Source organism: Strongylocentrotus purpuratus, unplaced genomic scaffold (genome assembly GCF_000002235.5).
Source record: "Strongylocentrotus purpuratus isolate Spur 01 unplaced genomic scaffold, Spur_5.0 spur5_scaffold_13, whole genome shotgun sequence".
NCBI classification, from domain to species: domain Eukaryota; kingdom Metazoa; phylum Echinodermata; class Echinoidea; order Camarodonta; family Strongylocentrotidae; genus Strongylocentrotus; species Strongylocentrotus purpuratus.
In genome coordinates, this window is record NW_022145598.1 from 25741896 (window position 1) to 25758395 (window position 16500).

The 16500-nt window shown below is 37.0% G+C and overlaps 1 long non-coding RNA gene across 1 annotated transcript; it reads left to right on the top strand.

Moving 5' to 3' along the window:
- The first annotated feature begins 9699 nt into the window (after nucleotides 1–9699).
- LOC754453 lies at nucleotides 9700–14013 on the top strand. The gene is made up of 4 exons (XR_971059.2): nucleotides 9700–9918; nucleotides 11551–11776; nucleotides 13379–13391; nucleotides 13840–14013. It is a non-coding gene; the product is annotated as an uncharacterized LOC754453 (long non-coding RNA).
- The last annotated feature ends 2487 nt before the right edge of the window (nucleotides 14014–16500 follow it).

The window sequence follows — 16500 nt, forward strand, 5'->3', positions numbered from 1 at the left end:
TCGGCCCGTATCCAATAAACTTCAAAGACAAATCCAAGAAGAAAAACATTGTCAATGTTTTCAAGTTTAAATCGGTTGTCTTAGCCATATTCTAAACAGGGTAAATACTTTGCCTGAGACGATAGATCAGACAAAATTCTAAGACCTGATGACGAAATATTGAAAAGCCATATTGGTCCAGCCGAGCGACTCGGACGACTGCAGCTCGATTTGCATATGCAATTTACGTGTAAAAATCGTAACGCACCAAATTTTATACAAACATATTGGAGAGTGTAATGACAGGAATTGCACCTAATTGTTTAGCGATAGTCCCTATTTGAAAATTCTCAGTAGTGTGCTGAAATTTAGGCTAGAATTCTTACGTTTCTGAGATATCTCAATTATATTTTGCCCACCCCAACAACAACAACAACAAAACAAACATGTTCAGCATCCCGCCTTTAAACAAAAAATTAAAAATTGTGATTTCAAAACCTGTATTGTTTTATACACTGATTCCCACCTTCTACATAATCAACCTTATTTCATTTACTTCCAGATAGTTTCCTCCCTAATATCAATTCCATAATGAATATATAGGTATCTAGAGAAATGCTACCTCTCTTTCACTCTCATCTTGTTGTCCCTGTTAAATGCTGTGAAGAAATATGGTCTATTTTTCTGTCATGTGTAATTGGGTCTCTATATCTACAGGAGATCAGCAAATGAGGCTAGTAGCCAGCAGCAAGGGAAGGATCCTCCGACAGTCGAACAAAACTGTTACAACGGACCACAACTTGATGAGGAAGGTTACTTGGAACTTAACGTTGTCCATCCCAAGCTACCAGGGGGGTCTTCACGTGATCAGGATAAAGCATACGAAACGCCACGACATGCCGACAATGAAAATGCTTACGAAAATATGGAGATCTAAGAAAAAGGAGCAAAACTCTAGTAATAAATCTACATTTGCTCTTCTTTCCTCACTTCACCTCTCCCCTTACCATCTTTCTACTCTTACCCACTATTCCCATTTCTCTACCCGTCTGCTTTTTTATTTTCTTCCTCATTTTGTCAGTTCTATAGTTATCTTTTTCCTCTTCTGAAAATAGATACATTTTTTGAAAAACAACTTAATTCGTTGATCATGTTAATCTTTCGACATATTTTCTATTTATTGTGTAATTCACTTGTATGTTTGTTTAAGTACACCTACACGATTCAAGATATGTTAAATGATTATTTACTATGCTCTTTTTTTACTTTGTGAGAAATCCTGCAATTCCGCAAATTGGCTCCAAATGAGTATTTCAATAAACCAATACTCCTGCTATTACAACAACAACTACTACTACTACTATTACTACTGCTACTACTACTACTACTACTACTAGAAATACTACTAGAAATACTACTACTACCACTACTACTACTGCAACTACTACTACTACTACTACTACTACTACTACTACTACTACTAGAAGTACTACTACTACCACTACTACTACTGCAACTACTACTACTACTACTACTACTACTACTACTACTACTACTACTAGAAGTACTACTACTACTACTACTACTACTGCAACTACTAGAAGTACTACTACTACCACTACTACTACTGCAACTACTACTACTACTACTACTACTACTACTACTACTACTACTACTAGAAGTACTACTACTACCACTACTACTACTGCAACTACTACTACTACTACTACTACTACTACTACTACTACTACTACTACTACCACTACTACTACTACTACTACTACTACTACTGCAACTACTAGAAGTACTACTACTACCACTACTACTACTGCAACTACTACTACTACTACTACTACTACTACTACTACTACTACTACTACTAGAAGTACTACTACTACCACTACTACTACTGCAACTACTACTACCACTACTACTACTACTACTACTACTACTACTACTACTACTACTACTACTACTACTAGAAGTACTACTACTACTACTACTAGGGTGATCACACTGCCTTTGCAAACAGTCTGCCCCGCGAACACACACACACAACAGCAGTCAGTTGGTAGAAATAGCAATTTTTGTAAATGTATTTAAAAAAAAAACTAAACAATATTTTTAAATTTTTATTTCACATATATTTCAAGCATACCTTTAACTACAATTCTGTGTTGTTTCATTGTTATAGGCATGTGGGAAATATGTTCATTATTGAATTAGAATATTGTCTTTTCAGCCATGTGTGACATGGCCTGCTGATCGCCCATTGACTCGCGCTGCTATTCTGCGTGGTGAAAAAAATGCACCTCAATGTATAAAACTCCCCTACAAAAATGCAATATCCTCATGTGTTTCACTCATTGAATCAATTTGTTATTTACACTCAAGGTAGCCACAACTGTACTGGGATCACCAAATTTCGTTTTTCTGTAAAATTCAGTCCTTGTGAAATGTTATGGCCTGTTGAAGTGGAATGTTATGGCCTGTTGAATGGTTTCTCGGAAAAACGTCATAAATCCTCAAATCTGACATCTTTTAAAAAGAAAAATATACTGTGATTGTAGCTGAAAGTCTGCAAATTCTTATCATATGATCGGTTTTTCTGAATAATTTGTGTATAAAATCACAACGCATTGACCGATTTCAATTCTGTTTTTTGTTTTTTGAAGCTTTCATAAAGCTTGATCATTTGCAATCATCAAATAACATGTGTTTGTTGTAATTATTTTTGGTGTGCTATACCTACTACTACCACTACTACTACTGCAACTACTACTACTACTACTTATACAACTACTCAGGGGCGTAAATCCCGGGGGGATGGGGGGGGGGGCTGCATCCCCCCTGGCTTGAAGTAGGGGGGGTGGCCTGTACAAACATCCCCCCCCTGATATTACAAAAAAAGAGAGGAAAAAAAAGGAAGAAGAAGAAGAAAAAAATGTGATTGTTTCAATTTCAGCATAATGCATGAGAAATGAGTTTTTTTTTGTGTATGTATGTATAACTGTATAGCCTACACGTATACAGTATGTCACGATAAGGAAACGTCAAGGCTTCCGCGCTTCACGCGAGAGGGGAAAACTGAATTCAGATAAATACGGCTTATTAAAAGTCGAAAACGGTGCTCGAATCGTCTTCTTTCTATAATAATTAAATCAAACGTCTAAGCTTTTCGCGCTTCGCGCGGGAAGGGGAAACTGAATTCAGACGAGAATTAAGAGTTGAAAACAGTACACTCAATCGTCTGCTTTCTCTAATAGTTTAAGGAAACGTCAAAGCTTCCGCGCTTCGCGCGAGAGGGGGAAACTGAATTCAGATAAATATGGCTTAATAAGAGTCGAAAACGGTGCAACGAATCGTCTTCTTTCTATAATAATTAAATCAAACGTCTAAGCTTTTCGCGCTTCAAGCGCGAAGGGGAAACTGAATTCAGACAAAGATTAAGAGTCGAGCACGGTTTAACAAATCGTCTACTTTCTCTTATAATTTAATGAAATGTCAAAGCTTCGGCGCTTCTCGCGGGAGAGAGGGAGAAACTGAATTCTATAATAATTAAATCAAACGTCTAAGCTTTTCGCGCTTCGCGCGGGAAGGGGAAACTGAATTCAGACGAGAATTAAGAGTCGAAAACAGTACACTCAATCGTCTGCTTTCTCTAATAATTTAAGGAAACGTCAAGGCTTCCGCGCTTCGCGCGAGAGGGGGAAACTGAATTCAGATAAATAGGGCTTATTAAGAGTCGAAAACGGTACAACGAATCGTCTGCTTTCTCTAATAATTTAATGAAACGTCAAAACTTCCGCGCTTTGTGCGGGAGGGGTAAACCGAATTCAGACAAAGATTAAGAGTCGAGCACGGTTTAAGGGGAGCCTTCCAAAGTTGCGACTGTGCCGCGACGCGTCGGGGCGCAGAGCAGGATATGAGAACAAAGGAGGCGCCTTTTTGCGCCCATTTGCGCCTTTTTGCGTCGGATACGAGAGGACTTCAGTTGGTTTCCAGCTCATTAAAATCTGGCTATTGTTTGGAGTCTCATTGTTACGAAATTACCCCGCCGGGGCGCGCCCCGGTGAAGCACTTGACATTTGTGAATGGGAGCTTAAACTTTGAATAGCTTTCGCGTCCGGTCCGGCGCATTAGTTATTCATGTAGTGCCCGCTTGTGTGTCGCTCTCGTTTTGCGAAATTTGACTCTGAAAAGCATTACTTTGGCTACTGATTTGTTTTAATATTATTTTATGTACATGACATTGGTTACAATGTTTGTTCTGATTGTTAATTTTCCTCTCAACATCGGAGTTCTGTAGGCGTTAACGTTGGCATGATTGTTCATTATTTCATCTCCTCCTGTTCTGTTCATGATTGTGTTCAATATATCAATTTTAATACAAATTGATTTGTTCACGAAAAAGAAACTTTATTTTATACTTACCCCATTCTCTCTGACATTGTTTTCCTCGTACATGTTTTGACACTTTATTTGTTTCATATTACATTAAAATTGTGTATATTTCCTTATAGCGATGTTATCGCATGTTTTGGTTTTCTTGTTTTGTTAACAGTTCTGTCATATGATCATTATAAATCATATAATTATATCATCAGTCTGTTATTTCAATACACAGATCCTTTGAATCTTCTTAAAATTAGAGAACGTATTTTTAAATCCGTGATGTTGAAAATGATAATTAATCAAGAATGTCGTAGTTTCTCCTTGAATTGGATTTAAAAAGCGTTTTATCTGTATTACGATTTTTTTTAATGCAAATGATATCCGTATTGTCGGGAACATCATCAATATGTTTCGTTAAAAGGAAGACGCTCATTTTCAGAATGTTCTTTCTTAGCAAAACACTAATGTTACGAACAAAATTAAATACACTGTACCCGTATCATCGGGAATTTTGCAAAACTCCCAGGGAGATTATCAATTGCAAATCAACATATTAAATTATGCCTTAATCGTAAGAATAGAGCATGCATTAAAAAAGAAGAGCGAGTTACCAGGAAATGATGTTTGAAATTTCACCTCGAACATATCTCAAGAAGAAATTAGTTTATGATTCTGTTCCAAAGAATTTTATCGAACATTTCTTTGCGAAGAAGGGGGGGGGGGGGGGATTACATCCGCGGCCAGTTTTAGATCTAGGTCATTGTTGAGAAGAACTAAAATACGTATATATATTGTGCTGAATTGGGGCCACGTGGTATCGAAAGAGCGTAGTGCGTTCTAGAACAAATTCAAGCCATGGTAATTCGTTGAATTGCTTCTCGTAACAGAACTGTCTCACTATCTAAATAAGGATCCATCCGGGGGATCCATCATGCACGTGTTGGTATCAAGTAGTAAACGGAATTAATAATGATTGCGTTGTTTTGGGCCATTTTATTTATTTATTTATTTTTATTTATTTTTTATTTATTTATTTATTTTTTTTTTTTTTTGGGGGGGGGGGGGGGGCTAGCCCTTATTATTCTTCTACTGGGTCAGCAAGAAACACAAATAGTGTTGAAATTTTCAGCAATCCCTTTAGCGCTGAGGGTAGAAAAGCCTATAGAAAAGTCAGCTGGACAATAGCAATTTAATGTTGGTCAAACAATCAGGGAGAAATACTGGGCAAACAGATATTAGCCCACGCCTTCAATATCACCAGGGAATCCCGATATAACTAAGCACTTGCTCACAATATGAATATCAAATCTGGCTATTGTTTGGTGACTCATTGTTACTGTCTGGTAAAGGGGTACTTTTCACGCACCAAAGTCCGGCTCGTCTAGTACACACAAATCCGGCCCGTATTGACTTTGCACACCGGACTTAGGGGACTGTTTTCAAAAGGAGGGAAAATGCATATGCGTACCCAACATAACACTCATTGGGGGGTGGGGGGGGGGGGGGGGCGGTCCGCTTAACGGCGAAGCGCTTTTTGTGGATTGTGAATTTGTGAATGGGAGCTTAAACTTTGAAAAGCTTTCGCGCCCGTTCCTACGCATTAGTTATTCATGTAATCCCCGCGTGTGTGTCCGCTCTCGTCTTAAAAGATTTGACTCTAAAATGTTCACTTTGGCTACTGATATGTTTTATTATTATTTTACGTACAAGACATTGATTTAGATTGTTGTTCTGATTGTTTATTCCCCTCTCAAACATCGAAGTTGTGTAGGCATTGACGTTGGCATGATTGTTCATTTCTGTTCATTAATGTGTTCAATACTTGTATTATATTAATTTGTTCACGAACAAAACAAAAACGATATGTATAATATATTGTATAATATTGTATTCCTTCTGTTTGTTTTGACACATTATTTGTTTCATGTTACATTTATTTTGTTCTGTCATCCGATAAAAATAGGTCATATATCTATATCATCAATCTGTTCTTTCTCATCCAAGATCGATTTAAAGAATAGAAACGTAGGTTCTCTAAATCTTCGCAAATTCAGCTATTGTATTTCAAAACCCGTGATTTAAAAATGATACTTATAATCAAAGAGATTAAAAGATTCTGCTTGAAATAAGATTATAGGGCGTTTATAAATATGTCATACGAAACAAACAAACATCTGCAAATTAAAGATATTACAAAAATGATAGTCGTATTGTCGGGAGCCTGCATTATCAAAACGTTTCGGTAGATAGAACAATTCGAAATCGCCTATCTGTTCCAAACATGAAATTCGATCGAATATTTCTTCGCGAAGAAACTGTATTGGTGGTGGCATTTGTCGTAACAATTTGTTGTCGTCAATTGTTCGTGACGTTTTGACGTTTCATATTTGTTAGCTAGCGCTAGTAAAGTCTTCTTTTTTTTTCACGTGCACTGTATATAGTTATAAGGCCTGAACACGTCATGTTCACACTGGGTGTTATATAGCATACGGATATTATAGTACATGTAACTTTTACAAGCACTTTGTTATTGCAACGCAATGACAAAAGACAGCTCTTTGAGCAGCTTTGAGCAGTTGTTGCGCCCATTGTTCCGCTCATAGGCGGCTATTCCCAATTACCGGGCATTATTTGTTATTGTATCATTACTTAAGTTTATTAATCTATTCATGTTTTCTATTTATTTATTTAGTTTTGGGGAGGGGGATGTCGTATTACAAATTCATGACCATTGTACATAATGACCATCATGTTCTCAAATTACGAATAGCGGTCTTCATGAATAGTTGTCCAATGAATAGCGGTCCTTATAACTAGCTAGCGAGTGGAGCCCCCCTGATGGGCCTCTGCCATTTTTGTCCGGCTGTTCACTTCGCCGCCCCCCTCCTCCCTCACACACACACACACACACACACACACACAATACGCAGCTTTAATGTGTAGCTAAACAAGAATCTATAGCAAGTCGGACAATTATAGCGATCAAACAATGGCATTGCCCGCCACGTGAAATCCTACCACGGCATTCTATGTTTTTACCTTTAGAGCGAACTTTTCTTTTGTATTCGCTCCATAGAGCTCTACTTTATCTTACAGTGAGGTGAAATGAAAAGAGCGTCATCATGAGTAGATCTATTGTTTGATGTTATCCTTCTTCTCCCTAGTTAAGTCAAACCTTCAATTTAGGCCTATCCATAAAAGGTAGCTTCCTGTACCGTTCGCTTTTTTTTCCTGACTGCTATATGAAACATGTGTATGCTCTGAATTAGGCAAACAGGGGACCGGCGGGTTTAAGACCTCTCCGAACGAAATGTAATGTTGAGTTATGCCTTACCATTGGTTTCTAACCAGGGAGCTCCCGGTTACGAGCTGCTCTGCTCTACCACTGGGCTATAGCGCCTCCCTCCTTTTAAAAATATCTTTTAAAATTTGCCGTTTTTTTTAAGAATAAGAATCAAAACATGTTTGGTATGTTTTTGTATATGTGCATTATGATTTCAAAATTTCACTTTCGCCACTTAATTATACAAATCTACGAATAAATGATTCGAATGTTAGAGCAGAAATCAATGTTTGTATTTGTGTCCCTGCCCGTTTTGCGATCATTTAGTACATATAGCGCAAAGTAGAAGTCGAATGATAAATTATCACCATGAACTGATAAATGTTTTGTATTGCATTTCCAATTGCTGCTCAACTTTATCACCATCAGGCTACGCATTTTTTTACATCTTCATGACACACATGTTTTGTAATCTCGATATAGTTCCCGGACTCTTTTTTTTTATTTATTCCACTTTTAAAAAGAGCTATGGAATTATTATGATTTAAAACGCCTTTTGGACGGGCAATTTTCGAAGGCAAATCTCGGGCGTGAAAGCCTGCCACGGCATTTTATGTTTTTTCCCTGAGGCCACTTAACAAAATATACATGTTTAGCGTCCCCGCCCGCTTCCTTTTGGGGGGCCGCCTCCTATTTATTTTTATTTTTTTGGAATTTTTTATTTATTTATTTATTTTAAAATTTTTTTTTTTATAATGTTTTATTTTGTTTTAAAGAAAAAAACATGAAAAAGACTGCTTAAATGGATCTATTTCTGATTTTTAAACAAAATTAAAAAATGTCGGCGGCCATCTTAAAAATTAGCCCGACTGTCAGGAAAAATGTACCGAGCGGCCATTTTGAGCGGCCACTTTGAAAGAAAAAAAAGAGGGCCTCCTCCTTCCTATTTTTCGAAAAAACAGGACGCTAATAAAACATTTTTTAATTTTTTTATTTGGCCTTAGAGCGAACTTTTCTTTTGTATTCGCTCCGTAGAACTCTACTTTATCAAACAGCGAGGTGAAATGAAAAGAGCGTCATCTTGAGTAGATCGTTTGTTTGATGTTATCCTTCTTATCCCTAATAAGCAAACCTTCAATTTATTAGAACCAAGTCATGGGAGGAGAACAAAAAACAGGATTTGACTGACAAAATATAAATTCTTCCAAGCTCAGGCTGTGGCGATGTGCAACGCGTAGCGTGAATATGAATGCCGGGAGAGAAGGATAATTCCTTTGTCCATTATTACGACGCTAGAATCATATCGCGACATGGGAATTATACAAATATGTTGATAATCATTCAAATTACAAACATACACAAGCGACCAAAACAGTAATCAATTTGCCGACTATAACCGCATACATGTAGTCATTCACATCATTCGTCTTTTATTTTTTGTTGTTGGGAACAATTAAGCTTGCAATTAAACAACCATTAATCGTACATAGTCATCTTTATTTCACATTTCCTACAGTCGTCACAAAAATTAAGAGGAGGCGTATTTAACCCAACAACAATAAATCATAATTTATTCTGATCGAGATGAACGAGTATGTTGATTGCCCCCCAAAACAAAGACGTACATCGCAAAGCTTCGCCACAATGATTGGAAAGATAATAACCCGCCCGTTACGACGCAAAACGGCGCGAGAAGAATACATCATTTTGTTTACAAACAATGGAATGTTTATCAGAACGAAAACCGGAGGAGGGGAAGACAGGCTTTGGCCGACAAATACTTTCTGTATATCAGGTTTAAGCTGTACCGCGCATCACGAGCGAGAACAATGGCAGGAGAGATAATCTTCCATCGCCTGGTGGGGCGCAAAAGGGCGCAAAAGGGCGCAAGAAGAATAGAGCGGGTTTATACCAACAATAGACAGTTTCTTTTCATATGCAAGAATCAGGGGAGGGTGACTATTGCGCCCCTTCGCGCCCCTTTGCGCCTCAATGCGTCTCTTGGGACGCGACTGTTCTATTCATCGCGCCCCGACGTGTCCGGGCAGCGACTTTACGTTTTACACTGTAGTTCCGTCATTTTCACGATAAGTGAGTAAAACCGGGCTGCAGCAAAGACTAGTACTTCATGAACAGCGCGCCTGATCTGAACTTGCCAGGTTATTCTCGCATTCTTGACGTTATATTTCATTAATGGTTGATTTATGTCATAATCTGCCATGGAAGACATTACGCAAACAACGCTTCCTGATCCATTGCAGGTATGTAAATGATAAATTTAAAATAAAAAAAACGTTTTATCATACGTCTCACAGATAGTAGATAGATGTAGACTAGTCCCACATGTGGATTTTTTTGTAGTGTAACTGTACTATAGTGTAAGACGATGAAATCACCCAAGAAATCTCCAAAGAAAGTGGAGGGATCAACCAAGAGAGAGAGAGAGAGAGAGAGAGATGATGATGTCAAAGGTTATCAAGGGGTAAAAAGGTCATATTCCTTGTTTTATTGATCGCAAAATCAGGCGAGACCTGGGGCTCGTTCCTAGAAACCAACGACAAGACAGTCATAACTTTATCCGCCAACTACGGAGATGTCTCTGATCTTCCTAAACCGTTTCACGAAGAGCTTACTAGCTAGTATCTCGTGAGATCGATACTATCGGCGAGAATAGGAGCCGAGACTTAGCCTTAGTCCGTTTAGTCGCAATACCACCAGATTATTACAAAATTAATATTAGGGGAAATGCAATTATTTAAATGAATTAGTAATAAAAAAAGATTGAAAATGATACCAAGAAATAAGAGATGCAATATACTACCAAATTTGTGTAGATTATACAATAAAAATACTTGTAAAATATAATTGTGAGTATTTCATTACATGACCGGTGAATCAGTTTTGTTCTTGAGATGGGTAACCCCCGGATATTTTCGTTTGATAGTTTATAAAAATACACCAATATATTATTCTTAGAAAAATACGATGTAATGAAGTTTGTGTCCAATGTTTTGGGTGTCAGTTGAATAATCAAATGACAAAACTTCAACATTCCAAACGTTAAAAAAACATGTTTTAAACTATTCATTTTACACATTTGAAGATAGAATTTATCTCGAAAGCAATATGGGTCTGAAAACTAAAGAATACACTTCAAACTATGGCTTGCCTGCCGTGGCAAAATACATATCCCTTCGACAAGTTTACAATGTGGAAATAAAGGCGTAAAATCAGTTTATTTATGTGGGGATATCCTTAAATACAAACATGGCATATTTTTATCAGATTATCAAATACAAAAAACGACAACCCACTGTTTAAGTGAATGTGTAGAAAAATCATAGATGGAGGATTTATTGTCCTTTTGTGCCAGCCATACTCTAGCCAATAAATGACATGTGATGGCGCTGCCCATCGACTAAATAGTTATGACAGAGATACGACGGTGTCAGAGGTGTCATAACTCCTTAGTCAGGATGTTGTCGTTGATCTTGGCAAAGAGGGCTTGGTGAAACACGTAGCGGACAAGTTGCTCACCAACGCTGATTTAGTCAAGAAGTTAGACTTATGACGGTTTCTAGGAACGGGCCCCTGTGGTTCGCGAACCACTTTGGTTTTTTTTTTTCATATTCAGAGAGTATTGGGTGTACAAGATGTATTTACAGGGTTGAAAAGAACCAGAAAGAGATCTACCATGTCATGTCTTACATTTGGTTAACAATGAACATAGAAAAAACCAAGCCTGAGCAAATAATCAAATAATAACTTCCTGAATTGTAGATGTTGTTCTCTCCTGTGAAGAATACTGTACTTTAAAGACAGTATGCAGTGCATTTGTTGTCCAATGTAATGTTTTCTAAATTGGGTAGTGATATATAATTATTGAATTTCAGCAACAAGCAATGTGCCATCAGGATGGCTTGGCCCTCTCCAGTCATCTGAGCCCTCAGCTGAGGATGTGCCCGAGCCTGATGTAGATGAGCCAATGTCTAGTAGCCATCTTGATGACCATGCTTCAATCGAAGATCCTCAACTAGTCAGGCTAGAAAGCCTGCATGCCCAGAGAGATCTACATAACCAGTTTGCCCAACGTAATGCATAGACATTACTCCACCAAATGTAATCAATGACTTTCATTTTTTACTGCATGCATTATAAGATCGTTCTATTTTTCCATTTACGCTTAACCCTCATCCCATTTTTTTTTTGTTCACTTGAGTCCATGGAGGGGGGGGGGGGGGGGGGGGGGAGGGGGCATTTTTTGCCCCCCTTCAGATCTCAACCGCCAATCGTGCAATCTCCACGAAAATTTGCATGATAGTAGTGTGCGATGTGATCTACAAGAATGTAAAGTTAGTCTTTCCGAAATAATGTCTTTTTATTTTATGTTAATTAATGTAATTTATGCACGAAATCATACTTTTTGCTCTAAATCACTAAATAAAGCTCATAGAATTCTAATTTTTGGTGTAAATATTCTTTGTAGCATTCCAAAAAATTATACTTGAAGAAAATTCCTGGTATCAAAATTAATTTCTTATGTATATCTTCTTTCGCGACCTTTTGTTTTTGTTTGTTTTGGGGCAAAATTTATTGTAGAAACTTTTCGAAGCATAATTATGCTGAAATAAAATAATTTTAGCCAATGAGCTGTTTTTGGTTTGACGGATATTTGTTTAAATCGTGCAACGTCGTAACGGTACAGGGTGTATGCCCGTTTTCGTGAAAATGTTTTTTTGAAAGTAAAAAGTCAGCGAGCGCCGCGTTCAAAATTTCGCGCGTCAGAATGGTCGTGGAAAATGTTGATGGGGCCCCCCCCCCCCCTCCATGTGGTTAGAGTTAATTTTTGTTTTTCTTGGCATTTCAATATCTTACAACATTGCAATAAATCAAATTTGTTTCATAATAATGGCTACATTTGCATGCTACAGAAAATTTGCATATTACACAGGTGCGGATGCAGTAGGGAGCCAATTGTGCCTCCCCCCCCCCCCAGTCCTTGTTCAACCCTGTGTCCGCACCTGATTTCCTGAGAATTTACATTATTGTTTATCCCTGATGATACATGTTGCATTTTATTGTTAATTATTAATATTCATGATAACAGTTGTTGAATCTAATTTGCATGTTATAGTTATTAATATTCATGATGATGTATGTTGCAGAGAATCTATATGTTACTGTTAATTATTACTATTAATGATAAAATATATTGAATAGAAGTTGCATTTTATAAATTATTATGTTCATGGTACATTTTTCAGAAAATGTGCATGTTGCATGTCAGACCAACCACCCCCCCCCCCAAAAAAAAAAAAAAAAAAAAAAAATTGTATTGGCATAACAGCCAACTGAAAAATATGGTTGACAATTACAATTTTTTTTTTTCACTCGGGAGTAATTCCATATTTGCTGCTTGCCCTACCTTAACAAGTGCATGATAAAAATAGATAAGCCAAAATGAGGACCATACTTCTTTTGGTTTTTATTTTTTCCAGAGATTCTTGTATATATTTTGGAATAAAAAACAAATCCAGGGTATGTGGTACTATTATGTTAGGTCAGGTTATGCCAATTCAACATCTTTCCTTGAGGGGGGGGGGGGGGGGGGGTCTTATCTTGATTATTAATGTTCATGACATAACAAATTCTTCTGTTTGTTTTTTTTTATTTTTCTTCCATCTGTTAACTCACACCTTGTCTATTAATGATTGGATACAGATGTAGCAAACAAGTAAGTATAAGACAGTTTTATTTCATTTTCAGCATATTCCATTTTATATCTAGTTTGTAAATGAATGTCGCCAAGGCGCACATTTCAGCACTCCCTGCTTACAGTAGTAAACAAGTGGATACTGCCATCAACAAAAGTTGACGATGTGTGCTCCTCTTATGTTATATGTTTTTGGACATATTTCTTACCATTGTTAATTTGTTATTATAACATTTAAGGGCTAACATGTTTACAGAGAAAAATTATAATTGAAACAAAACTCAAGCAAAATAGAATTGAGTTGTATTTACATGTTGTTTGTAGATACTTCTTTGACAGTGGCCAGTCACTTTAAATTAATGAAGGAAAGGGTAAAATGCTAGTTAACTGATAGTGAGTATGTAACCAAAAAGAACTGTTATGTGAGATTTTGTCTTACTAGGTAATTTTTCTTGCTTTTTGTTTTCAGCTCCACAGAGAGACAACAGGATTTTGGAGGATGTCCATCATATGTTTGTGGACATGGAGGAAAAACTAAAACAAGATCCAACCACCTACGTAGAATCGTACAAGGCTATGCTCAGAGCATATGGTCGTTTAAAAACAGACAGTGCCCTTGTATCAGCAGTCCGAATGTTTGGCAGGTATAGCGGAGTAAATCTTGCTAAAAAGGAAGGTAAAGTCGAAGGCAGGAGTCTCGGGTGGACTGCTACAGTCATCTGGCCCCAGCATCCCTGTTCAGCCCTCAGCCATATCACGCCGTCGACTGAAACTCGGAGGGAGGAGGAAACTAAATAAGGGACGTCCAACCAAACAGTCTGCCATGAAAAAGCAAGCCTTTTCTAGACCATCTTCATCAGCCATAATTCCATCCAAGAAAAAGCATGTTGCTGCACCACATTCCCTTGGACATGCAGTGACTATGTGCCAATCTTTAGGGAAGACACATAGTGCAAAATAATTGAGTATGCTCAACCAAACACCTTCATCTTCAGGCGAATTACCAGAAGATTATATACCAGAAGCCGTGGCCCGCTGCATGAATAAGGCACAGCGGGATTATATGCCAGATATACCGATCCTCTATAATTCTTCCAAAGACTTAGGAGGGGATTAGTACATCCGGTATAAAATGCTGTTTTGCGGTTTTCCCGCAGTGGGCCGCAGCTTTATCTTTTGGTAAGTCACCTAAGCTGTCATTATGCACTGGATGTGTCCCAAAAAAGTATTATTTGGACTATATTTGGGATAGTTATGACTTTTGTTTTTCAATTCTGCTGATGTCATATCTTTGCAAACAAATTACCACCTTGAAAGCTATTTCTTATTTGCTAACAATTGCCTGATTTTGTGATACTTTTTCCCTTTTTAGTCTCACTTTCATGATAATCAACATCCATAAAAAAAAATAAAAATAAAAAGGTTTAAATGCTAATGAACCTTACCTAATAACAAGGCATTAGCGATGTTGTGTCTCGACCACTTGTGAAAATGACTAGAAATATCGCGATCTCCCTTGCCATCCATGAGAATTGTATATGAGAGTCATACAGGTAAACTTTAAACGTTTTACCTGAAATGACCTATGACTTCACCATGTGACCTCTGAAGGCACGAATATATCCTAAATTTTGTTTGCCATTGCAGCAACATGTGCAGAGTTATTTATTTTGATTTATTTATTTATTCATATATTCATATTCCACAAATCATCAAAGTACATTTCATAATAAAACATTTCCATTGAAAAAAATACATCAACTGCATAACATATGCAGATTTGAAACGTACCAATAAAATGAAAAAATGTGGAGGGGCCTACTGAAAAGCATAGCTTGTAAGATGTAGACCCCCTATCGAGATTTTATACAAGGGTAATATGATATAAATTTAGCAAAATAATCAGCAAAATTCTATAAATTTATATAGATATAAACATTGTAACATGAATGTATATAAACTATATACAAAATTATGTAGATATTGACTTTAAAATAATCAACACTACCGTGGATAAGTATAAAGTTCACGAGATATTTGATTAAATCGATAAGAATTCAGAAGAAATTTTTTGATGAGTATTCTAAATCGGTTCAGATTTTGGTTCCTGTGAAAAATACAGTTTTGCTAGAAAATACTGTTCTGCTTTTAGGTATTAAGTGATAGTCATTTGATTGTCTAGTATTATAGGAATGCAAAGTATTATTTCTCATAAATTTTATTTTGTAGGACATAAGGTATACTATCTGTATCTAGCTGATAAATGAATGGAATAGTTGTAGAGGTCACTGACTTTAAGGATACGTTTCTGACGAAACTATTCATCCGTATGAGCTCTAAAGGGCTTATTGCATATCATTCTCAGTACTTTTTTCTGAAGTAGAATGACTTTGTTGAGTCTCGTGTGAGAGGCATTTCCCATGCCAGAATCTCATAATTAAGATATGGTAAATTTATTGCACAATACCACATGGATAGTGCCTGTGCTGGAAGAAAGCTTTTAAGCTTGTTGATGACTCCAATATTTCTTGCCACAAGAGAGTCTTGCAGGTAAATTTTAACATATGACCTCAAACGACCTTTGAACTCACCATGTGACCTCTGACAGCACTGCAACAGTGCAACATGGTGTTATCCCTATTACAGGGAAACTGAAACATTGTGAGAAAATAAGTACTTGTTTTGCTACTTAGTAACATAATAATTACGGTATGCATGCATTGAGTAGTGAATTAGAGGGCCTATATCATAAGACTACACTGCTCAGAATGTTGCATTATGGATTAGTAACCGGGCCAGATTTGAGTAGTTGAGGAATTGAGGTGGTGCTATACAAGGCTGCTGGTTCGTATTGGGTTTAAAAGGCGACGTACAGAAATTAGAGCCAATCCTAGATGAGATCTGTAATCTCGAAGATTAGATAATCAGATTTGTGTTAAATGTTATGTTTATATTATTCAGTTGAGCTACTCACCGTTCATGGGCATGTGCATTGGGGTTAATTCATTAATTGATGTAACTTGATTGTTATGCCATGCTACTGTACTTTGTGCAGAAAATGGACTCAGTAACTCAGCTTGCAAGCATCCTAAAATATATATATATTGATTGCTCTTGCATGAAACTGCCA